At 43.0% G+C, this 25,000-nt stretch overlaps 1 protein-coding gene across 31 annotated transcripts in view; it reads left to right on the top strand.

Annotated features, from left to right (window-relative positions):
* LOC128696092 (collagen alpha chain CG42342) overlaps window positions 1-25,000 on the top strand; it is a 672,233-nt gene that overhangs the window by 363,344 nt on the left and 283,889 nt on the right. The window lies entirely within an intron of this gene.

Here is a 25,000-nt window from a genome sequence, read left to right as displayed (position 1 = left end):
AAAGATTGGCAGGTTGTTTACTCGTCTACAACTCTATTGCTAAACCTGCACTTTCACGTATCCTTTCCAAATCCGAATTTGTCCAATTGTAAACCGTCGTAATCTTAACCTTCCCAGTGCTAAATGTTTCAACATCGAAACTATTGTTACAGGCTCCACCTTTTATTTTGATCTTTTGAATGCACTGTTTATATCTCCTATTTGTGATATCTGTTAATTTGTCCACAGTTATATCAGAGCCCTGAAACCCTCTCCAGATAGGGCCAGTGAGAAAGCCAGTGGTTGATGTACAGGGCCATTGATTGGTGTATAGGGCCAGTGAGTGATAGCTAGAGCCTGTGAGAAGGCCATTGAGTTGTGGTTAGGGCACATGAGAGGGCCAGTGAGTGGTGGATAGGGCGCATGAGAGGGCCAGTGAGTGGTGGATAGGACAAATGAGAGGGTCAGTGAGTGGTGGATAGGACACATGAGAAGGTCAGTGAGTGGATAGGACACATGAGAGGGCCAGTGAGTGGTGGGTAGGACATATGAGAGGGTTAGTCAGTGGTGGATAGGACACATGAGAGGGTCAGTGAGTGGTGGATAGGGCACATGAGAGGGCCAGCGAGTGGTGGGTAGGACATATGAGAGGGTTAGTCAGTGGTGGATAGGACACATAAGAGGGTCAGTGAGTGGTGAATAGGGCACATGAGAGGGTCAGTGAGTGGTGGATAGGGCACATGAGAGGGCCAGTGAATGGTGGATAGGGTCAGTGAGAGGGTCTCCAGTGGGGCATTAGCAGATTTCCGGGAGGCTGAGAGAGAAGAGATGGTGTACAGAGGGGAAGAGGGTAGGTTGGGAGAGTGGTGTTAGGGGAGGGGAGAGGTCGGTGGGGGGAGAGATATAGACAGACACAGACAAGCTAGAGAGGCACGAGCCTGGTGGAATCTCTTCTTGGCTGACTGATTCCTGAATCTGCTTTCCTGCCTCTCCCGTTACCTCCCTCTCTTACTCTTCTGTTGTCTGCCGAATTTCCATATGGTCCTCTTGGTGTTTGTTCTTAAGATTGTTTTAATCAGCTTTTAGCTAAGAATGTATGCTTATTTATCACTGTGTACTGCTTATTTCTGACCTTTTTGGGGGTTATCCTAGGTAATTTACGCTATGAAGAATTAGACACATGTTACTATTATGTACCATTCATGACCGATTTACACTATGTATGGTAACTGTACTTACCCAAGCAGAGTGGTTGATTAGGCCGTCAATCAATAGGCCTGATTTGTGACTGGGCTTTGGAGGCGATAGCCCCCAGAAGCGAGTGTTTGTGGCGTCACCCGTGAGGTTGGTGGTTGTGGTGATCTACCTGTCTACTGGTTGATGGTTCCGGGGGCATCGCCTCTTCCCCCCCCCCTTCCCTGTAGCCCGGTTATAGACCAGAACTGATGGTTGACGGCTCACCTGGAGGTTACCTGGAGTAACTTCCGGAGGTAACGGCCCCCGCGGGCTGGTCTGAATGATCAAGCTGTCAGTGCCCGCGGTCACTGATTAAGGTGTCACTTATCAAGTCTATCAGTGCCTGCCGCCAGCAGTCGGTGATCAGACTCAGTGCCCGCTGCCCGCAGTCACTAATGAAACTGTCAGTGATCAAACTCTCAGTGCCTGCTGCCCGCAGTAATACTCAAACTGTCAGTGAATGCTCACTGTAAATATCACAACTATTACCAGCATTGGTGCCGACTACGTGCAGCCAGCACCAACAGCTAGTTTGATCAGGCCATCCACTAGGAGTCCTGGTCTGGTACAAGGCCACAGACTCGTCTATAGTTAACCTTGAGATACGATAGGCAGGAAGTTTGTGGTAAATAAGATACGTTGACATCTTTCATCAACATATTTCACTTAGTGATATTTTTATCACGAAAAACACACCTTAAGCCAGCAGATAGTGGAGCCAACAAGACTAGAAAACACACTTGACCTTATCTTCACAAATAATGAGGACCTGATAAGAGACATAAGAATATCAAAAACAACTAATTCCGATCACAATCTAATCGAAGTCCAGACGTACATGCATAGGGGTCCTGAACAGCAGAATGCATGTACCTGTGAAGGTGTCTTCACAAAATACAATTTCAACAACAAGAACATCAACTGGGACCAGGTAAACCATGTCCTAAACGAAACATGTTGGGAAGATGTCTTAAATGACATGGATCCAAACCAGTGCCTTGAAAGGATCAACTTCCTGGTAGCCGAAGCATGTTCTAGGCATATTCCCTAAGAAAGAAGAAGAGCAGGAGTAAACTGGAGAGAAAAAGACGCTCCCTCTGCAGAAGACGACGAAGAGTCACTGAGCTCCTCAGGAGTGCTAGAATATCTGATACACGAAAGGAGGCGCTGACCAGGGAAGTGGAAACTATCGAACTTAAGCTAAATGACTCTTACAGGAACCAGGAGGAGGCAGGAGGAGCTTAAAGCTATTAGTGAAATGAAAGAAATTCAAAATATTTCTTTTCATATGCCAAAAAATAAGGCAAATACCACATCTAGTATCGGGCCCTTACTCAGACAGGATGGGACTTACACAGATGACAACAAGGAAATGAGTGAAATATTGAAATCCCAGTACGACTCTGTGTTTAGTGAACCACTAATCGGTCTGAGAATCGACGACCCAAATGATTTCTTCATGAATGAGCCTCAAAACTCCATAAATGTATGCCAGATTTCCGACATTACCCTAACTCCGATAGATTTCGAAAAAGCCATTGACAACATGCCTATGCACTCAGCCCAGGGCCCAGACTCGTGGAACTCTGTTTTCATTAAGAACTGCAAGAAACCCCTCTCGCGTGCCCTAAGTACACTATGGAGGAGGAGCTTGGACATGGGTGAAATTCCACAGTCACTTAAAACAACGGATATAGCCCCACTCCATAAACGTGGCAGCAAAGCATTAGCTAAGAACTATAGACCAATAGCTCTGACGTCCCACATCATAAAAATCTTTGAAAGAGTGCTAAGAAGCAGGATTGCAAATCACCTGGATTCCCAAAATCTGCACAATCCAGGGCAACATGGGTTCAGGGGCAGGTCGCTCCTGCCTCTCACAACTACTGCATCACTATGACATGGCCTTGGATGCACTGGAAGAAAATCAGAATGCAGATGTAATATACACAGACTTTGCAAAAGCATTTGACAAATGCGATCATGGCGTAATAGCCCATAAAATACGTGCTAAAGGAATAACTGGGAAAGTGGGGAGATAGATCTTCAACTTCCTAACAAATCGAACACAAAGAGTAGTGGTCAACAGAGTTAAATCGGAGGCTGCCATAGTGAAGAGCTCTGTTCCACAAGGCACAGTACTCGCCCCCCTCTTATTCCTTATCCTCATATCAGACATAAACAGAGATATACACCACAGCACCGTATCATCCTTTGCGGATGATACTAGGATCTGCATGAGGCTGTCATCTGCTGAGGACGCGGTTAACCTCCAAGAAGATATAAACAAAGTTTTCCAGTGGGCAACGGTAAACAATATGATGTTCAATGAGGACAAATTCCAACTACTCCGTTATGGAAAACTGGAGGAGATAATAACTAGAACAGAGTATACTACTGACTCCGGCCATACAATAGAGCGGAAAAATAATGTAAGGGACCTGGGAGTAGTAATGTCTGAGGATCTCACTTTCAAGGATCACAACAGTGCCACGATCGCACGTGCAAAGAAAATGATAGGATGGATAATGAGAACTTTCAAAACGAGAGATGCCAAGCCCATGATGATCCTTTTCAAATCACTTTTTCTCTCTAGGCTGGAATACTGCTGTACATTAACATCTCCATACAAAGCAGGTGAAATCGCAGATCTAGAGAGTGTACAGAGATCCTTTACTGCACGTATAAGTTCTGTCAAGCACCTTAACTACTGGGAACGCTTGGAAGCACTTGACTTGTACTCGTTGGAACGCAGGAGGGAGAGATATATCATAATCTACACTTGGAAAATCTTGGAAGGAATGGTCCCAAATCTGCACACAGAAATCACTCCCTACGAAAGTAAAAGACTGGGCAGGCGATGCAAAATGCCGCCAATAAAAAGTAGGGGCGCCATTGGTACACTAAGAGAAAACACCATAAGTGTCCGGGGCCCAAAACTGTTCAACAGCCTCCCATCAAGCATTAGGGGAATTGCCAATAAACCCCTGGCTGCCTTCAAGAGAGAGCTGGACAGATACCTAAAGTCAGTGCCGGATCAGCCGGGCTGTGGCTCGTACGTCGGACTGCATGCCGCCAGCAGTAACAGCCTAGTTGATCAGGCCCTGATCCATCGGGAGGCCTGGTCGTGGACCGGGCCGCGGGGGCGTTGATCCCCGGAATAACCTCCAGGTAACCTCCAGGTTGTAACTGAGGCTGAAAAAGTACTTCGTAACATCATTGCGACCCATTTGCGGCTTTTAACTTATAGTTTTGGTTCCCCATCCCTTGTTCTCGACGACCATCTTTAGAAGTCTGTTTTATCAAGTTCTTTGAGTACATTGTACGCTCTCTCCTATAATAATATTAATAATAATAATAATAAAAATAATAATAATCTTTATTTCTGCAAGTACATGGTACAACTTATACAGGCCATAGCTTGACATCAGTGATATACTATATAGAAAGCCCGTGGTTGTGCAGATCATTTCCCCGCAACTTAGGTTAATCTTGTTCCCCAGGATGCGACTCATACCAGTCGTCTAACACCCAGGTACCTACTTGCTCCTAGGTGAACAGGGACAACAGGTGTCTTAAGGAAACACGCCCAGTGTTTCCACCCGTACCGGGGATCGCACCATGGACACTCGGTGCGCGAGCTGAGTGCGCTACCTATACTTCTTTCCTCTCATGTCAGGAGGTGTGTGTTGAACTAGTGAGGGCGTCTTACATTCCTTGTCACACTGGGGCTCCAAAACACCCACAAAGGTTCCCGTATTTCTCCGATCCTTTTAAAGAGTTTCCTGATGTTTATCTTGGAGGTTTGCGCCTTTTTGGGCGTTAGGCTTAAACTGTCTGGGCACTCACGTCGCTCCGATGTAACTCTTGTAATAGTATCTCTCTTGTTTAACTGGTATGTCTCTTTCTCTCTCTCTCTCTCTCTCTCTCTCTCTCTCTCTCTCTCTCTCTCTCTCTCTCTCTCTCTCTCTCTCTCTCTCTCTCTCTCTCTCACACACACACACACGGGGTTCTACAAGGTTAGGTTTAAGGTTCCTAACTTTATTTACAAGCTAAGAGCTGTTACCTACATCAGCTCATTTGAAAGCCTTTTTATTGTTATGGGGTATACTGATAAGGAACAGGATGAAGTTGGAGCCATCTGTGGTTCAGTGATTTCATTTGGTAAACTGATTTTTATCTCGTTGATGAAGTTATGGTGTATGAACACGTTCCAGACTCGAATCATCTTAGGAATAAATGATCTCAGATGAAGCGATGTTCTGAAGGATACAGTGTAGCTGCTGCCCGTCTTGTGTCTTCACGCTGTCCTCGGAGTGGATCTCTCTCTCTCTCTCTCTCTCTCTCTCTCTCTCTCTCTCTCTCTCTCTCGTGTTTCGTGTCCAGACGCTGTTTCCACTTGACTCTCACTCGCTGCTCTTGACTAGTATAAATATATAACAATAAATATGTAGGATATATGATAGTCAGGTTATTAAAAACAAGATGATGTCATCCAAACAAGGCATCTCATTGGCCTAGATGTGCCCAGCCTTGGCCAATCAGCGTCGTCACTCATTTGCACATTAATTTTCCAGCAGTTTCTCCTGCTATCATCTTATCATGTAGTTATACGCTATCTTATTATTGGTGTGTTATCATCTTATTCTCCAATCATCTTATTCTTATTCTGCTGTATTAATCTGTTATCATATTCTATTATTATTATTAGCTGTTATTATTAGCGATGATTATTAGTTATTCTATCATCTTAAATCTATTCTGATGTTACTATTATTATTCTATCATATTACTATCATTCTATCCACTTGTTATTGTATATTATTATTATTACAGTTATTATTATTATTTTTATTATTACTATTCTGTTCTATAATTCTTGTAGTTTTTTCTTGTTTTTTTTTTTCATTTTATATTTAATTTTTTGTCATATTTGATTTTTTCTCCTCAATAAGTTCTAATTTTTGGTTCTTTTTATATTTGATTTTTTTTGTATTTTTGTCTTTTTTTTTGTTTTTGTCATTCATTATGTTCATGCAATTTTATTTTGCTTTACTCCTCTGCTTTTCCTTCATACTTTTTTTTGTCTTTTCATTTATTTTTTAAACACACACACACGGGTGCATACATAGCTTAAAAAATAGGTATGGCAAGGCTTTCGAAACCAGAAGAGTATACTCACCAGCGGCTAGGGAAGAGGCAGGGGCCTAGAGCCGATACTCGACCCCTGCAACCACGCATAGTCGAGTACATATAGATAAGTACACACACACACACACACACACACACACACATATATATATACATATATACACAGGCGAGGAAAGATTTCTTATGGTAGGTCATTTACATATTAGAAACATTAGTGGTCCCTATACTGATCCTTGTAGCACCCCATTCATTACTCTTATCCTGATCTATGTGTGAGGCCATCAACCTTTGTAAGATTATTTTATTAATATAAAGCACTGTACCGACATTGGGTCATTCATTGTGGCTTAACGTAAGCTAGACGTACTGCTCATAAGTGCCTCCACCGTTGTCACCTCTACCACTGCCAGTACTGATTCTGCTGGTACCACTGGCACCATAACTACTGCCACCACCGTAACTCCCATTGCCGACACCATTACTACTACTATACTATTATTGCTACCGCTTCTACCTCTGCTACTATTAGCATCAAAACTATTATCACAGTATTGCTACTACACAACCATTATCATCACTTGGTACTACCACCATTACTGCTATCATCACTGCTGCTACTACCACCACCACCACTGCCATTATCACTGATGATACTACCACCACTACTACCATCATCACTGCTGCTACTACCACTACCATTATCACTTGCCACTACCACCACTACTACCATCATCACTGCTGCTACTACCACCACCACCACTGCCATTATCACTGATGATACTACCACCACCACTACCATCATCACTGATGCTACTACGTCTACCATTACTCCCGGTACTAACACCACTACTATCAACATCGCCACATCAACAACACCACCACCACATCACCACCTACCACAACCTAAAAAACGGAGTGTTGACGTGTGGTATTGCATTTCAACACAAGTATGTCTGTTCTTGTTGAACATGCCGGCGCATAACACCGCCGCCTGTTCTTCTCCCCTCCCATCTCCCTCCCTTCCCATCCTCCCTCTTCCATCACCCTCTCTTTCTCCCTCTTTCCCTTACCCTACTGTCAACCAAACCAGTTTTAAATATCAGTGTTTTGTGGCTTGTTGCTGGAGTACTGTGACGGGTGTGGTGTGGGGGAGGACACGTTGGAAGGGATTTTATGGTGGAGTGGAAGGGCATGGACGAGGGAGGAATAGAGAATGTGGAGGGTATGGAAAAGGAGGGAAGAGGGGGGGGGAAGTATTTGGATAAAGGGAGGGTTTGTGGGAGACGGAAGTGAAGCTCACAAAATGCTGGAGATGAATGTGCAAAAAAAAAAAAAAATAGATGGAAGATATCTTGTAACCTGCCTGACCTGCCAGGTTGACACATACAGGGAAGACGCCTTGTATACTACCTTCCCTAGTAGAAGTCCCGTAGCCTAAGTGGTAGAGAGTTGGGTCTGTCAATTTATGGACTTCGGTTCGAGCCTCCGGTCCATCCTTCTGTTTATTCACTGACAGTTTATTACGACTTAATCTATATATGTGTGTGAACTTACCGATATCTCACCATATTTCTCACTTCCACCATATCTTTCCTATTCTCATTTCGAGCAGATACTTCTGTTATAGTATCACATGGTTGCTGGCATCAAGTGGTTACCCATAAGTATTTTCATTTATGTCGTAATAATTTTCTCTATAAACCAGGTGGTTTATATATTGTCTCAGAAAATTCTTCATTACTGCTTCCGCAAGTTTTGCACTCCATAACTCCGGACCTCCATGGCGGCCCCAGTTTTCTCAGTTACTTTTCTTGTGGTTGTAATCTCTTAGTTCTGGCTCCTCAAGGAAGGTTCCTTGATGTTGGTGAGGGACTCTTGATCTATGGATTCGGATCTGTGCTAAAATTCCCTGAATTAAACCTGAATGCCTTCCATCCCCCCCTCCCACAGGTACTGTATAATCCTTACGGGTCTAGCGCTCCCCCATGATAATTATAATCTTAGTTCTAGTAGTTCAGTTTTTGTTTTCTGTTCGTTCTGCCGCTGTCACCAGTATTGAATTATTGTTCCGTTATTCTGTTGGTGCTCCTCCCTGGTGTTTGGTGGGGTGTTATATATCACAGCCACTGTCACCGCTGTCTCTGAAAGCTCTTCTTTCTAGGTTTTTTTTTAGGTCTCCAAATCTCCAGTGGTTTCTGGCCATCGGTGCTGCTGCTGCTGCTCTTGTTTTGCCATTCTCTATATGGTAGCCCTCTGGGAATATTGCGTATATTATTATTTGTGAAAGTTGCATCTTTGTAATAGCTATAATAGCAGGGTTGTCTTCTTCTCTTACTTCATTTTTGTTGGAGATTTCACTTCAGTTCGAGCATTGCACTCCGCTTCTATCTTCTGTTCTCAGGACAAGCTGCTTTCTTACTTCATTTCCGGAGATATTGGGCAAGAATACACTGTGGAGTGTTGTAATATTTCCTGGATTCTTTCTCTTGAGTTTATCGCTGTCCTCTTTGCTTCTTATTTTTCTCATTCGTTCTGCATTATTCACAGTGTGACACACAGCACTCTGCCCTGTGGTTGGTCGTTCACGTATTTTAGGAACCATTTGACTCACTGGAGCACTCTTAATCCTTCTGTTCCTGTAATGTCTACGCTTATCTTTGGTTTTGCACTATGTCAAGTTTTTTTTGTTATTAGATGTAGTCTACCCAAACCGGTTTTGTCTTATTTTATCTGTGTGCGTGCGCTCGCGCCTTTATTTTGCATGGCATCAGGTTCCAGTATGTAGTTTTTACCCTTTACAAGTTATGTCAACACTTGAAAGTCAGTAGTGAAGATGTCTTCTCTCACACGAGTATAATTGTTACTTGGGCTATTTTATATACACATTTTTTGTAGCTTAATTGTCATGCTGAGGCTATTAGAATTTGTCGATTCAAATGTTTCGTACTGTATATATTGTTATAATTATGCTAAACCCCTGGCTGCCTTCAAGAGAGAGCTGGACAGATACCTAAAGTCAGTGCCGGATCAGCCGGGCTGTGGCTCGTACGTTGGACTGCGTGCGGCCAGCAGTAACAGCCTAGTTGATCAGGCCCTGATCCATCAGGAGGCCTGGTCATGGACCGGGCCGCGGGGGCGTTGATCCCCGGAATAACCTCCAGGTAACCTCCAGGTATATGCTTGGCAGATGCATATACCGTACCAGTGGTATATACCAGTGTTTGTGTTTGCTCTCTTGAAAATTCCTCATCGTGGTAACTTTAAATTTGCATTTTATAAATATGCCAATAAAATATATCAACTACGCTTCCTCAAACTTGTGCCCGTATCTCCCCTTACCCCCTTAATACCCCCCGGATACCCCCCTTATCCCCCCTTATCCCCCCGGATCCCCCTTCCCCAACACCTAAACACACACTCGCCAGTATCATTTAACATGCTGGTATCTCGGTTAGAATTATAAACATTATTACTAGACCGACATTTGTGGTTATACTTACATCATTTGAATTGTATCTCGAAAAATAGAGATCAGTTTACAAATAATTTCTACCGTTCCGATGTATATAACGTTTGCTGAATAGATTTTCAGTCTCTGATCCTCATAAATATAGACGATCTGTAATGATTATAAAATTTGTTAAATTGAATATGAAAGATTTAAAGTTTTGATAAGCAGAAACCCCAAGCTAAGGCAGCCTTGTGTAGATGTTAATAATTAAGATATTTTTTTTTCAAGAAGCAAATAGAATATGACGACAGTTGCAACACCACGACCAACCAGACTTGTGCTACTCTGTAAAGAAATGCAAATTACCAATGTCACGAACATGCATCTTGATAAGTAAGACACATGTGCAGCAGTTAGGCATCTTTATTCTGAAATGTTTCACCTACACAGTAGGCTTAGAGGGTGATGGACTGATTACATCTTTACATCTCTACTGTTTCTCCAGCCTCCTCTGTATTCGACTAAAGAAGCCTGCTTACCTAACTGTTGCACATGTGTCTTATCAACTTATCATATTCAGCATTCATCTTACCTCGGTGAAACTCCAGCGGTCCTAAAAGAACGGATGTAGCTCCTCTACCAAAGGCAGCGTAGTACTCTGGCAAAAAATAACTGCTGTGGCGCTAAGATTAATTTTATGGAAAAGCATCATGACCCACACAACCGAAATTAAGAGTTGTTTAGAGCAGAAGGATCATGCTTATCCTTATTACTGGATCAGTATCACAAAATTTTGCAGGCTTCGGAAGAGTCCCAAGATGCGTATGTGGACTACACTGACTTCACTAAGGCATGTGATAAATGCGGTCATGAAGTGATAACACATAAAACAAGGTCAAGAGGAAATGTACAGAAATGGATTTACAATTTTCGAAGGAAGAGAATACAAAGATTAACAGTAAATAAAGTAAAATTTAGCAAAGTGTATAGCATCACAAGGCTCAGTACTCTCTCTCTCTCTCTCTCTCTCTCTCTCTCTCTCTCTCTCTCTCTCTCTCTCTCTCTCTCTCTCTCTCTCTCTCTCTCTCTCTCTCGTTTCTTATCCTCATGGCAAACTTTAATCAAAACGCGAACTGCAGCTTTGTATCATTCATTACTGACGACATAACAGTTAGCATGAAGGTCACCTCGGTAGCGGACACCGAAGAATTACAAGAGGACATAAAGAGTCTTCCACTGTTGATAGAAAATAACACGTGTTCAATAGTGACAAATTCCAGATTGCTTAGATATGCAAGGAATGACAACACAAAAAAAAAAAAACAGAATACAAAACAGAGGATCGTCACCCTGTAGAACGGAAAGAACACGTGTAAAAGACCTGGGTATAATAATGCTGGTTGACTCATATTTTGAAGAACACATTGAAACAAACGCTGTGAAAACCAAGAAAATGACAGAGTGGATAATGAGAATTTTGTCTGGAAAAATGGAAGCATTTCTCCTGACGCTGTTGATCATGTGGCGACCCGCTCCGGGCAGCTTTGGTCATATGATGGCGGCTTACCCTAGCTTACTGGTCCGTCCTGTAATAAATATCACGTTATAAAATGTGATAATTATGGTTTTCCACACCACTTATGAAAGGATCATTTTTTTCTGTCCTAGCATTAATCAAAGGGTGAGTTTTTCAGTACTGTATCCCAGTTTATTGACTCCGGTGGCTTTTCTAGGTGGGTACAGGTGAGTGATGCCAGGTGGTATTTTCGGTATCATAACACTGCTAAGAGGTCCTCTGGCACTCCCAGCACCCTGGCACCGCTGCTGGTACCCCGCAAGGCACGCTTTTCCACAGATATTTGATGGTGAACAAAGCATGTTAGGAAGATGCTAGCAATGAGGAATCAGCACTGGTACTTTAGTATGGTTGTGGTTGTCAAAAACTACAGCCCCAATGAGAATGAAGTTTGGTCGTTGATATCATCAGTAGTGGTTGTACAAAGGTGCCGCGCTATCCCGCCTAAGCCCCCAGAGCAGTTGGAATTGGTGGTGATCCTCCTCCAGGTTTCTTGCATACCCTCTGTCGGTTACTTTTTTTTTTTGGGGGGGGGGGGACGGAGAGGGCATAGGGAGAATACAAAGGGTATTCAGGTCCTCGGGCACCAACACGCTCTTTTTTCAGGAATTCATGGAGAATGCAAAGAGGAAGGCAGAAATTTTTGCTATCTTTGATAGATCATTACAAACCATTATCGAGCCTGGGACAGCTTAAGAATGGTACGTTGATGCTGTATGGCGCTTTATGATTCATCTGGGTGTAATGCTTCCCATAAATATAATAATTAATAATAATAATAATAATAATAATAATAATAATAATAATAATAATAATAATAATAATAATAAAAGGAAGTTGTGTTCCCAGCTTCAGGTTATGTTCACCAATCAACTCTACCTCAATAGGATTAAAAAATTTTGGAATAAGAAGAGCGGCCGTAGGTGGAAGTCACTCTGATACACAGTTTAATCAGTAAACACGATTACGTAAACCATGGAACGATCTTTCCTAAAAAAATTAATGATAAATTCACTTAGATATTTAAAGCCTTTGACTGTGATAAAGGGTGTGGCACTGTTTGCTAGAGTTCCACACACAAGACTGATAATATTGTCGGTACACCGTATTGGAAGATACATTTAGATATTTACAAGTTTAGTATAATCTGTGGAAATAATACATTTATGTACTCAGGTCGATGTGTTCGGCGTGAGGTTCACCCCCAGTTCTTTCTTTTTTTCGGTGGTGTTTAGCTTTTCGTACTTGCGGTATTCCCCGTCTTAGTTCTCACCTCTCCTTCAAATTACATGATCATGGATTCACTTGTTCTGATCTCCAGAAGTCACTTATTTGACCACCCTTGTAGTTATAAGTCTTCCTGGAGGTCGTCTGTGTCCTTTCCCATTCATAATTTTCTTAGTTGTCACATTGTCTGCAGACACAGAGTTCGGGTTGTACACCGGAACAGTAGTGGCCCTCGTTGTAAACCTTGGGGACCCCTCTGATGTGGGCATCCAAATGTGTCTTAGCTGTTCCAACGTCGAATCTTCAATTGGCTACTACAATATTTACCGAGTTTTGTTTCTCCGGACTTTCCCAAACACACTTGAAGTTGAGAATGCAGTTTAACGCCACCATGTCCCCAGCAAGCTTATTGCTCTTCTACCACCCATCTGCTAAAATACTTTCTGGCTTCCCTATGCTTCCTCTCCATTTTTTTTTAACTTCCCTTTCTACCCTTTGTCCCCTCCTCTTGATAGATTGAGAGAGAGAGAGAGAGAGAGAGAGAGAGAGAGAGAGAGAGAGAGAGAGAGAGAGAGAGAGAGAGAGAGCAACATTCAGAAACATTTAATGTCCCCCTCCTTCCATGACTTAAGAGATCCCTGTGGTTGGTTTCCAGCTAACTTCATGTTACCTCACCATGGCTCACAAATCCCCCTCTTCTTGTGAAGAAGAGGAGGCAGGAGACACGGCACTCTACCCCCTGTGGGGATTTGGCGTAGAGATGATGAAGGGAGAGAGAGATATGTGGGGGATTAAGTCTGCTCTTGGCACCTTGTTAAATCGTCAGAGGGATTATCTCGGCATAGGAGCTCTCTCTCTCTCTCTCTCTCTCTCTCTCTCTCTCTCTCTCTCTCTCTCCTTCTCTCTCTCTCCTCCTCTCTCTCTCCTTCTCTTTCTCTCTCCTCTCTCTCTCTCTCCCTCCCTCCCTCCTACTCTCTCTCTCCCCCTCTCTCTCTCCCCCTCTCTCTCTCCCCCTCTCTCTCTCCCCCTCTCTCTCTCCCCCTCTCTCTCCCCCTCTCTCTCCCCCTCTCTCTCCCCCTCTCCCCCTCCCTCTCTGTTAACTTGGGAAAAAGATGAAAAAACTAATAAATTTTTAAGGAAGGAAAAACGTGGCGCTATAAATTACGATATAAAATTGTTGAAGATTAGATTTCAATGGAGAAGAAAGCTGATCTTTAATAAAAGCCGCCTTGTTGCTCTTGTAACCTACCAGACTAATGCTGCCTGTGAGTGCTCTGCCTTGTTGCTCTTGTAACCTACCAGACTAATGCTGCCTGTGAGTGCTCTGCCTTGTTGCTCTTGTAACCTACCAGACTAATGCTGCCTGTGAGTGCTCTGCCTTGTTGCTCTTGTAACCTACCAGACTAATGCTGCCTGTGAGTGCTCTGCCTTGTTGCTCTTGTAACCTACCAGACTAATGCTGCCTGTGAGTGCTCTGCCTTGTTGCTCTTGTAACCTACCAGACTAATGCTGCCTGTGAGTGCTCTGCCTTGTTGCTCTTGTAACCTACCAGACTAATGCTGCCTGTGAGTGCTCTGCCTTGTTGCTCTTGTAACCTACCAGACTAATGCTGCCTGTGAGTGCTCTGCCTTGTTGCTCTTGTAACCTACCAGACTAATGCTGCCTGTGAGTGCTCTGCCTTGTTGCTCTTGTAACCTACCAGACTAATGCTGCCTGTGAGTGCTCTGCCTTGTTGCTCTTGTAACCTACCAGACTAATGCTGCCTGTGAGTGCTCTGCCTTGTTGCTCTTGTAACCTACCAGACTAATGCTGCCTGTGAGTGCTCTGCCTTGTTGCTCTTGTAACCTACCAGACTAATGCTGCCTGTGAGTGCTCTGCCTTGTTGCTCTTGTAACCTACCAGACTAATGCTGCCTGTGAGTGCTCTGCCTTGTTGCTCTTGTAACCTACCAGACTAATGCTGCCTGTGAGTGCTCTGCCTTGTTGCTCTTGTAACCTACCAGACTAATGCTGCCTGTGAGTGCTCTGCCTTGTTGCTCTTGTAACCTACCAGACTAATGCTGCCTGTGAGTGCTCTGCCTTGTTGCTCTTGTAACCTACCAGACTAATGCTGCCTGTGAGTGCTCTGCCTTGTTGCTCTTGTAACCTACCAGACTAATGCTGCCTGTGAGTGCTCTGCCTTGTTGCTCTTGTAACCTACCAGACTAATGCTGCCTGTGAGTGCTCTGCCTTGTTGCTCTTGTAACCTACCAGACTAATGCTGCCTGTGAGTGCTCTGCCTTGTTGCTCTTGTAACCTACCAGACTAATGCTGCCTGTGAGTGCTCTGCCTTGTTGCTCTTGTAACCTACCAGACAATTGCTGCCTGTGAGTGCTCTGCCTTGTTGCTCTTGTAACCTACCAGACTAATGCTGCCTGTGAGTGCTCTGCCTTGTTGCTCTTGTAACCTACCAGACTAATGCTGCCTGTGAGTGCTCTGCCTTGTTGCTCTTGTAACCTACCAGACTAATGCTGCCTGTGAGTGCTCTGCCTTGTTGCTCTTGTAACCTACCAGACTAATGCTGCCTGTGAGTGCTCTGCCTTGTTGCTCTTGTAACCTACCAGACTAATGCTGCCTGTGAGTGCTCTGCCTTGTTGCTCTTGTAACCTACCAGACTAATGCTGCCTGTGAGTGCTCTGCCTTGTTGCTCTTGTAACCTACCAGACTAATGCTGCCTGTGAGTGCTCTGCCTTGTTGCTCTTGTAACCTACCAGACTAATGCTGCCTGTGAGTGCTCTGCCTTGTTGCTCTTGTAACCTACCAGACTAATGCTGCCTGTGAGTGCTCTGCCTTGTTGCTCTTGTAACCTACCAGACTAATGCTGCCTGTGAGTGCTCTGTAACCTTGTTGCTCTTGTAACCTACCAGACTAATGCTGCCTGTGAGTGCTCTGCCTTGTTGCTCTTGTAACCTACCAGACTAATGCTGCCTGTGAGTGCTCTGCCTTGTTGCTCTTGTAACCTACCAGACTAATGCTGCCTGTGAGTGCTCTGCCTTGTTGCTCTTGTAACCTACCAGACTAATGCTGCCTGTGAGTGCTCTGCCTTGTTGCTCTTGTAACCTACCAGACTAATGCTGCCTGTGAGTGCTCTGCCTATACCCACAATCAATTTAGATACCTGGACATTTTTACAGCATTTGCATATTTTTTTTTAACCTGCGTTCCACTGGCCGCGAGCTTTATTAACCTTCAGTGAAGCTTGATGAAGCTCTAGTCGTTGCCTGGATAAGGTATCCAAAAGTAGCAAATGTATCCATTTATCTAAAGACACAGTGTGTGTAAGTTCGAATCCTGCTGTGGACTGAGATAATGTTTGTAGATCATTTCGCCCGTTTGTAGATTGTTAAGCAACAGGTACTGTAAGCTGTCCAGTTTCTTGAAAATTTCTGTCTTCGTTCCGGCAATATTTCTGAGATTTACTAGTGTTGTTCCACGGGTGTTGACATTGTTGTCCAGTTGTATCCACAACTTCTTGCTCTTCAGTGACTCCGTTCCACACTTTCTCCCATATCACTGGCTTACAATTTTTTTGTGTTTAAGATTTATTGCCATGCAGTCTATCATTTTTATTGCAGCTGTGATGTTAACACTGATGCATGATTGTATAATTGCATGATTGTAAGATCTTCAGATGTGGTCATCCATGGGTCCCTTACACTCCCTTACATTTTTCCGTTCCATTTATATTTCTTGATTGTTTTTGAAGAGGAGTAGTTAATTTATATCCCTGTCTGTTAGATATGAGGAAGTGAATTTGTTCAAATATTGAGTACTGCAGAACAGTGTTTTCCTACTTCAGCTTCCTCGTATCTTACCTCTTGATTTATGTATCGCTTATATTTATTGGTAAAATTGGAAGATCCATCTGGCCACTTTTCTCATTATTTCAGGTTCGTAAGATCTAAAGTTATTCATGAAATATATATTTGGATTTAAAAATAAAACAAACTATGTTTTCTTTATAAATACTGTATTTAGTTCAACTAGATTTAGCTATATCTAAATATAATGTAATGTAGATATTTTTATTAAGTGTCCGGATTTAGCTGAAAAAAAAAACCGTTCAAGCAAGCCGTAAAAATGCCTGGACTTCGCCATATCTAAGGTCGTTTGTTCCCCAGTCAGGTCAAGGCTCGTTACTCCAGGACAAGGTAGTATATCAGCCGGTAGGAGGAAAACGAGGGTTGTATTAGAGGGTTCGAACCCCCATGAGCTTATAGCGAGAACATAAACCATTGTGCCACACCCACCTAACCCCTCGTTCCAGCAGGGAGACCTGTTTTGATTATGTAAATATGTGAGGGAACAGCGGAAGGGAGTAACGTGGTGAGGGATGGAGTCTGCCAGTGAAGACATTACGTTCAATGCAGAGCTTATCAGCTGGTAACTCTGTACTATAGGAAAGTAGAACTGTATGTAGAATACAGGGAGAAGGAAAGTGACAGGAAAGTAGAACTGTATGTAGAATACAGGGAGAAGGAAAGTGACAGGAAAGTAGAACTGTGTATGTAGAATACAAGGAGAAGGAAAGTGACAGGAAAGTAGAACTTTATGTAGAATACAAGAAGAAGGAAAGTGACAGGAAAGTAGAACTGTATGTAGAATACAAGAAGAAGGAAAGCGACAGGAAAGTAGAACTTTATGTAGAATACAAGAAGAAGGAAAGTGACAGGAAAGTAGAACTGTGTATGTAGAATACAAGGAGAAGGAAAGTGACAGGAAAGTAGAACTTTATGTAGAATACAAGAAGAAGGAAAGTGACAGGAAAGTAGAACTTTATGTAGAATACAAGAAGAAGGAAAGTGACAGGAAAGTAGAACTGTGTATGTAGAATACAAGGAGAAGGAAAGTGACAGGAAAGTAGAACTGTGTATGTAGAATACAAGGAGAAGGAAAGTGACAGGAAAGTAGAACTTTATGTAGAATACAAGGAGAAGGAAAGTGACAGGAAAGTAGAACTGTGTATGTAGAATACAAGGAGAAGGAAAGTGACAGGAAAGTAGAACTTTATGTAGAATACAAGAAGGAAAGTGACAGGAAAGTAGAACTTTATGTAGAATACAAGAAGGAAAGTGACAGGAAAGTAGAACTTTATGTAGAATACAAGAAGAAGGAAAGTGACAGGAAAGTAGAACTGTGTGTATGTAGAATAGAAGGAAAAGTGTGTAAGATACCTCGTCAGTTAGGTTAGTGAATCTAAGAAACTTGTACTTGCTATTAATATACACTTAGCTTGGCATTCTTATAGTATCTATATATATTTTTTTCAGTTTATGAGACCTGGTCTATGATCGGGTCGCGGGGGCGATGATCCTCTGAGCTTTTAACAGATATATAGAGTATGTTAGCTAGATGCAATTATAGGAGTCGCTTCTCAACCCACATTCTAGCCCAATTCCTGATAAAAAAAATTAAGAATAAATTCTATATATGAAAAATGTGTAATGAATTAATATGATCAGCAAAAACAAATTTCAACACCTTTATAGAAAAAAAATGAAGCAGAATACAAAATGAAATTTAAAATTATTTATTATTATTATTATCTTCAGGTGGAACGATAAATTCGTAGGGATTATACAGTGCCTGAGGGGGAGGGATGGAAGGTATTCAGACTCAGTTCAAGGAACTGGAGCACAGATCCAATTCCGTAGATCAAGAGCCCCTCATCAGCATCAAGGAACCTCCCTGTCAATGGTGGAAGATGAATATAAGGGGACGCTGGAGTAACAGAAATTCTTGCCTTCACGGATCACAGCTGCTGTTGCTAACGCCTCCGTTGTCACTTATAAACTTGACTACCTGGAGTTTACCTGGTGGGCGTTCTGGGGGTCAACGCCCCCGCGGCCCGGTCCATGACCAGGATCGATTTCTATACATGTTTTTTCTTTTTATATTCTGTTTTTTGTGGTGTCGATAGGTCAGTTCTGGTAACCGCAAGTGGTATCGGGATAAAAAAAAATTCTTTTTATCCTAGTTCGTGTAAGTAGCTTATATTTTTGTTGAAAGATTGTGCTTTTGAACGTTCTTATGCCGGTTCTTATTTTCTTGTGTACTACCAACAACTCTTGAGTTATCCCGTAACGTCAAAATGCTCTTTGAATCTCAGCTGCTTTCTTCTTCTGTACATTTATGGTAGACGGGACTCTTCTTGAGATATGCTGCTGGAGATTCAATCTCTCTCTCTCTCTCTCTCTCTCTCTCTCTCTCTCTCTCTCACACACACACACACACACACACACACACACACACACACACACACACACACACACACACACACACACACACACACACACACACCACACACCACACACACCACACACACCACACACACCACACACACCACACACACCACACACACACACACACACACACACACACACACACACACACACACACACACACACACACACCACACACACACACACACACACACACACAGCTTGGAGTGAGTATAACACCGAGCCGGAAGCACACATCAACCAGGTAACTGTTGCAGCATACGGGCGCCTGGCAAACCTGAGAACAGCGTTCCGATACCTTAATAAGGAATCGTTCAAGACATTGTACACCGTGTACGTCAGGCCCACCTGTTTGGAACTCGCAGTTGATAAAGCACGTCAAGAAACTAGAGAAGGTGCAAAGGTTTGCGACAAGTTTAGTTCCAGAGCTAAGGGGAATGTCCTATGAAGAAAGGTTAAGGGAAATCTGCCTGACGACACTACAAACATACACACACACACACACACACACACACACACACGCATGCTTATACAACAGGCCTAGTGTCTAATCGACATGTGCCTAGGACAAAATAGTAACTAACACACAAATATCAGTATTAGATGTTCGTCATTGTGCGGATACCTTACACTTGCACACTATCAGTATGTCTGGGGTTTTCTTACATTTTTGCAGTACAGTGTTGTATCTGGCTGAGTCTTTGACCTACAACAGTACACTAAGATAGAGCTCCACCTGGTGGAGGTTGTAGTGGGGGCTTCATTAGAGAACTGGTGGTGTGGGTTGTGGTGGAGGCTTCATTTGAGGGCTAGTGGTGGGGGCTTCATTTGAGGACTGGTGGTAGGGCTCTTCTGGGCAGATAAGGTGGAGTAAACTGTTTATACTGACCCCATAAACACCTTCCTGGCTAGGGTCCGCCCTCACACCTTACTCATCCTAGCAAGCACCTAACCATGCCCAGGTGTCTAGTGTTCTAGAGTCAGTTCTGAGAGGCACTCTAGGTGACATATTTCCTAGATTGTTTTAATTTTCAAAGGCACGTATCCAGAAAGCACCCAGCCTCATAATACCATTCTCAGGAAACACCTAGGGGTGCTATAGTATAAATCCCAGTATGTACTCAGGGCAGATCATCATTCGTATGTGGCACCCAATCCATAATTCTATTCCTAGGTCTGGTTGTGGCCGTAGCATACCTGTGATTTGTTTTGAGGGTTTTACCCTCACAGTCAGGTCTTACCTAGGCTTATTGTCCGCCTGTTCAGTCAGGGTGTTTGTGCTAGCGGCTGCAAGGCCCGAATAGCCATCACAATCCGGTTGATCAAGAATTTGCAGGAGACAATAGTCTTGGAGGACGAATTATAAAGTCTATTGACGGCATCTCGGTTCACTGTTTATTCTACATTTCCCTAATTTTCACTCCAGCAAGTTATGGCAGTGTACACTTGAGGACCTGATCCTCAAGTATCTTCTGTGTGGTATATTATCACGTATCTCTCTTCTTTACAGAGAGAACATAGTGCTTAGATGGTTCCCCAGTAGTCCAGATGTTGTATTGATTCTGTGTGGGCAGCAAGCAACCTCCTTACATTTTCCAGCTCTTTCTTACATTGGAAGGCGCAGTGAGCGTAACAACATTAGAGTCGTGAGAGCAGCATTGCTTTGAGATGTTTTGGATGTTTTCGTAAGCCAACCCATCATTTACAGGGCATTTACTGAATTTAATTTTTGTTCTGTAAATGACATCTGTCATAAATGCGGTGGAGGTGGTGGCTTTAGAGGAGGATGTATTGTTGATGGTGGACTGGTATGGGAAGGTGATATTATGGTTAAGGCGGTGGTGTTAGAGGGGCACGCTGTGGCTTGGAAAATGATTGTTGGAGTGGAGGGGGTGGTTGGTGGGGGAAGGTGTGTGACGTAGCATGCATATTGAAGGTGGAGGTGTAATGCATGTCAAGTGGTGGAGGCCACTGTCTTGACCCTCTCACACTACCATCCTTTTCCCACGATGCTGTTTTTTTTTTTGTTGTTGTGGTTATTTGTACTTTGCTTGTTATTTGGTTGTTTGCTTTGTAGTTGTTATAGTTTGTTCATTTTTGTGGTGGTTGAGCTTCTTACAATATTGTGTTTGTTTCAGAGTTATTATTCTACTTATTGCGGTGGATTTGGTTTGTTTTTGTGCTTTGCTTGTTTACGTTTGTTTTTGCTTTTATTATTCATGTTTAAAATGATTGTGTGTGTGTGTGTGTGTGTGTGTGTGTGTGTGTGTGTGTGTGTGTGTGTGTGTGTGTGTGTGTGTGTGTGTGTGTGTGTGTGTACCTCTGTGGCTCACCTGAGTTTTGAATTTCCACCTGTGTCCCCTTGTACCTAGTTCCCGCCTGTTGAATAGTATTGTCAATTTTTAATGGAATTCAAAACATGGCGAGTGTCCCTCAGATTGTCCTCTCCTCCAGGATCGCCACAGGTTCGCTCTTTTACTCCCTCATAGTTCATTCCTCTCACAAGTCTCTAGTTCTTCGGATCTTTTCTAGTTTCTGTTCGTGCTGGATCAAGTGAAGCACCACATTGGCGCTATATATTCAGTGAGAGGCCTTGTATACATGATGCATGAACCCCTGTATTGTGTGTGTGTGTGTATGTATATATATATAGATATATATCTATATATATATATATATATATATATATATATATATATATATATATATATATATATATATTTATTTATAATGTGTGTGTGTGTGTGTTTTAAATGCTTCGTCCTTTCCAAGAGGTGTCTTGTTGGTGAGGGGCTCTTGATCTAGGGAATTTGAAGTGTCCTCCCCTTCCTCTAATCAAATGTGATTGTTTTTCATGTTGCAGGAGCTGTGTGACCCTTTGTGTTTAGATCCTTTTCGTGAATTTGATGTATAATAATCTGCCATACGCTGGCGCCGCATCCTCTGAGATGTACCTTCCACATATATGGCGTTTGTTGGTCCTAACTAAAAGATTCCTTGTTGGAGTGCCTGAAATCTGCTTTATGTTTACTAGTTTTCCGTATATTCTTGTGGTGTTGTGCTTAGTATAATGTTTACTCTTATACCAGACAACACAGCCGGGTATATAGTCAAATCTTCCATGACGGAGCTCATAAGTTCTAATCTAATGCGTTATTTACACATTTTCCTGTAATTTTCTTAGTTTCTCTCCTCTCAGTCTGTATTCCGTTGCCTGTGTTCTCTTAACTCTGTATGTGCAGATAATTGTGGCGACAGACAACAATACTTATTTGTAATGCCGTATGTAATACTTACACATGTTGCCTTCTTTTGTTGGTGTGTTAACGTGTGATCTTATGAGCATCTGTAACAACCTCACACACAGGTGAACACATCCAGGTGTTGTGGTTGTGTCTGGTGCGGTAGTGTGGTACTATGAGGTGTTTTGGTAGTGTTGTATGAGGCATTGTGGTAGTTTGAGAGGTAGTGATATATGTGGTGGTAGTATAAGGTGTGGTGATATATGTGGTGATAGTATAACGTGTGGTTGTAGTGTGGTAAGATGTGTGATGGTGAAACTACAGTTGATACAATCAGCAAAAAGTAGACAATCCAGATAGACATAAATATATCAGATGTTACCATCATGACATCGTACAAGGTGCTTACCAGTACTCGATGGAGGGAAGAAAAGAAAAATGATGAAAAAAAAGAGAGCTAGTGAAAGTGAGGAAGGCTGAGGAGGAAGTAAGGGAAGGAGGGAGAGGATTGACGGAAGGAAGGCTCCAAGGAAGTTTACACTCTCTCTGGGGAAATCAGTCTCCAAATGTGCCAGATGGGATCTTAAATTTCCTGAGAGAAAAATTTTAAGACTGGCCTTGGTTTGATTCCTTCCTCCCTCGCATTTCCCAAGTGGAGAGTTGTGTCCACTCCCGCTACTCCAGCAGTGACTGGGAAGAAGAGGAGGAGAAGCAAGAGGAAGGCGATCAGCAGCAAAAGCAGCAGGAAGATGAGTATCGGAAAGGAGAATAGGAAGAAAAGATAAGTAGCATTAAGAACAGACACAACAGGAATATTAGAAGCAAAGAGGGAGAAAACGAGAAGGAACAATGGGTGGGTAGGTAGCCAGGGACAGCGTCTGTAAAGTTTGATTTAGTGTAATAAGCGAGTGTCCCAAGGAGGAGGAGGAGGAGGAAAGGGTCACGGGGTGGAAAAAATTGTCTCCACGCAACTGTAAGGGAGAGGAAAGGGGGGGGGTGAGGGGAATATTCCGACCCCATACGGACACTGTGGGAGCCAAATCTTGCACTAGGGTCAAAATAACGAAGTTCCGGGACGCTTTTTTTTTTTTTTTTTTTTTTTTTAAGTGTACACAACAAATTATAGTTATGACACATAATAACTTATAAAAATTATTAAAGTCTCATAAGTATATTTTTTTGGTTAATTAAAGTGATACCCTGTATTAATAATACTGTAATTGATTACAAGTGTCACTGCAACTTGATGTCATTTCTTGCAGTGAAACGCTGCTAGGTGGGCGAATTCAGCTCCCGATTGTAGCTAGAGGCGGCATCCTGGGCAACAGTTAAACAGGATAGTATTAATGTTGGTAGAATTACCGTCAATATGTTAGGTAAAAGAATACACGTGCAACTAACGCGACATTTTATTGTGGCAACGTTTCGCTCTCCAGGATCTTTGTCAAGCTGGTAACGGCTTAGTGGTGATAGTGATAGTGTACAGATATACCACCTGATCCATTGATGGTCTCTTACATTTTATTTGTCTCAATTTTCACTGCGAACTCTGAACGGAACATTTAAGTAGTTGTGACTTTCCTGCGGAAGGTGATGGGATGCATAATGATACCACTGTACCTAGAGAAGATCTCTTGAGAACTAACAGATGGAGCTTCCCTTCCCTGTACTGTATCAAGCATGATTACCTACCATTTCCCACGTGTTCTGTGACGCCTACGGGTTCAGCGCTTCCCTGTGAATATAATAATAATTCCTCTCCATCAGTAATGGTTTTTTGTGCCTCTCATCCCGGCGATGACTCTCCGGAATGAGACGTAACGGATCTTTACTCTGAGATAACCTGGATGTTAATAGCGACTTGCACTTGAGTTAATAGGGTTATTAAATTTTATTCCTTGGATAACATTGATAATGGGTTGGGCAGATATTTTTGTTAGTGAGTTTGGGTTTGACATGGACCTACCATGCATGGGGATAGTGGGCCTGCTCCAGTGTTCCTCCTTATATTCTTAGCGCAACATTTACCCGACTTCCTCCCCCAAGGATCTTCCCTAACGGACCCTCCCTCTTTCCCTCCCCCGAGTGAACTCTGCCAGTAAAATACACGAAGTATCGACTACACCAAATTATGGTATTCGAGGTCAACACACTTGCCCGTGTTGAACACCTGCACGACAGTGATTTGTATCCTCACTGCATCTTGCCCTCCCGCCCCACCTACACACACACACACACACACACACACACACACACACACACACACACTAAATCGACAACCTTCCAGGGTCATCCATAGGTTGCGTGGGCCACGCTCGTATACGTGTAGGAATTCATATATAAATTTATAAATATTTTAAGGACTCCCAGTGTTGAGTGTTCTTGAGACATAGAGACCTTAATCTAGCGTTGGGTTTTCCATTAGAAAACAAAGGTACTTTGGAAACGGTAGAGAGACGAGTTTCGTTCCGTCATAGACCATCATCAAGTCTCAACTTAATACTGGTGTATGAGGAAACCGAAAAGTCGTCCAGTTTTCGTCTGTAATTTATGGGTTGCTAATTGTTAGAGCGAAGGTATTGTGACTTTTATTATGGAGCGTATGATGGCGCAAAAAGCTGCGCGCTGCGCCTCTTTTTACCCCCTCCCCCCCACGAAGGGAAGGCCACGTAAATGATAATTACCATAATGAGACGAGGGCGGCCTTCTCCCCCCACCCCTGGAGCCCTTGGAAGGGTTGAGTCCTTAACCTTGCGTCTCTTTCCCGCTGACCACCGCCCTTCAAACACTCCAAGGATGTACACTCGCATACCAGTCCTCCTGATCAGTTAGACTGTTCTTGCTTTCAGCTTTAATCA

The sequence above is a fragment of the Cherax quadricarinatus genome, chromosome 48, assembly GCF_038502225.1.
Source record: "Cherax quadricarinatus isolate ZL_2023a chromosome 48, ASM3850222v1, whole genome shotgun sequence".
Taxonomy (NCBI): domain Eukaryota; kingdom Metazoa; phylum Arthropoda; class Malacostraca; order Decapoda; family Parastacidae; genus Cherax; species Cherax quadricarinatus.
Note: the sequence above shows the minus strand (reverse complement) of the source record. Positions and strands in the feature narration are given on the sequence as shown.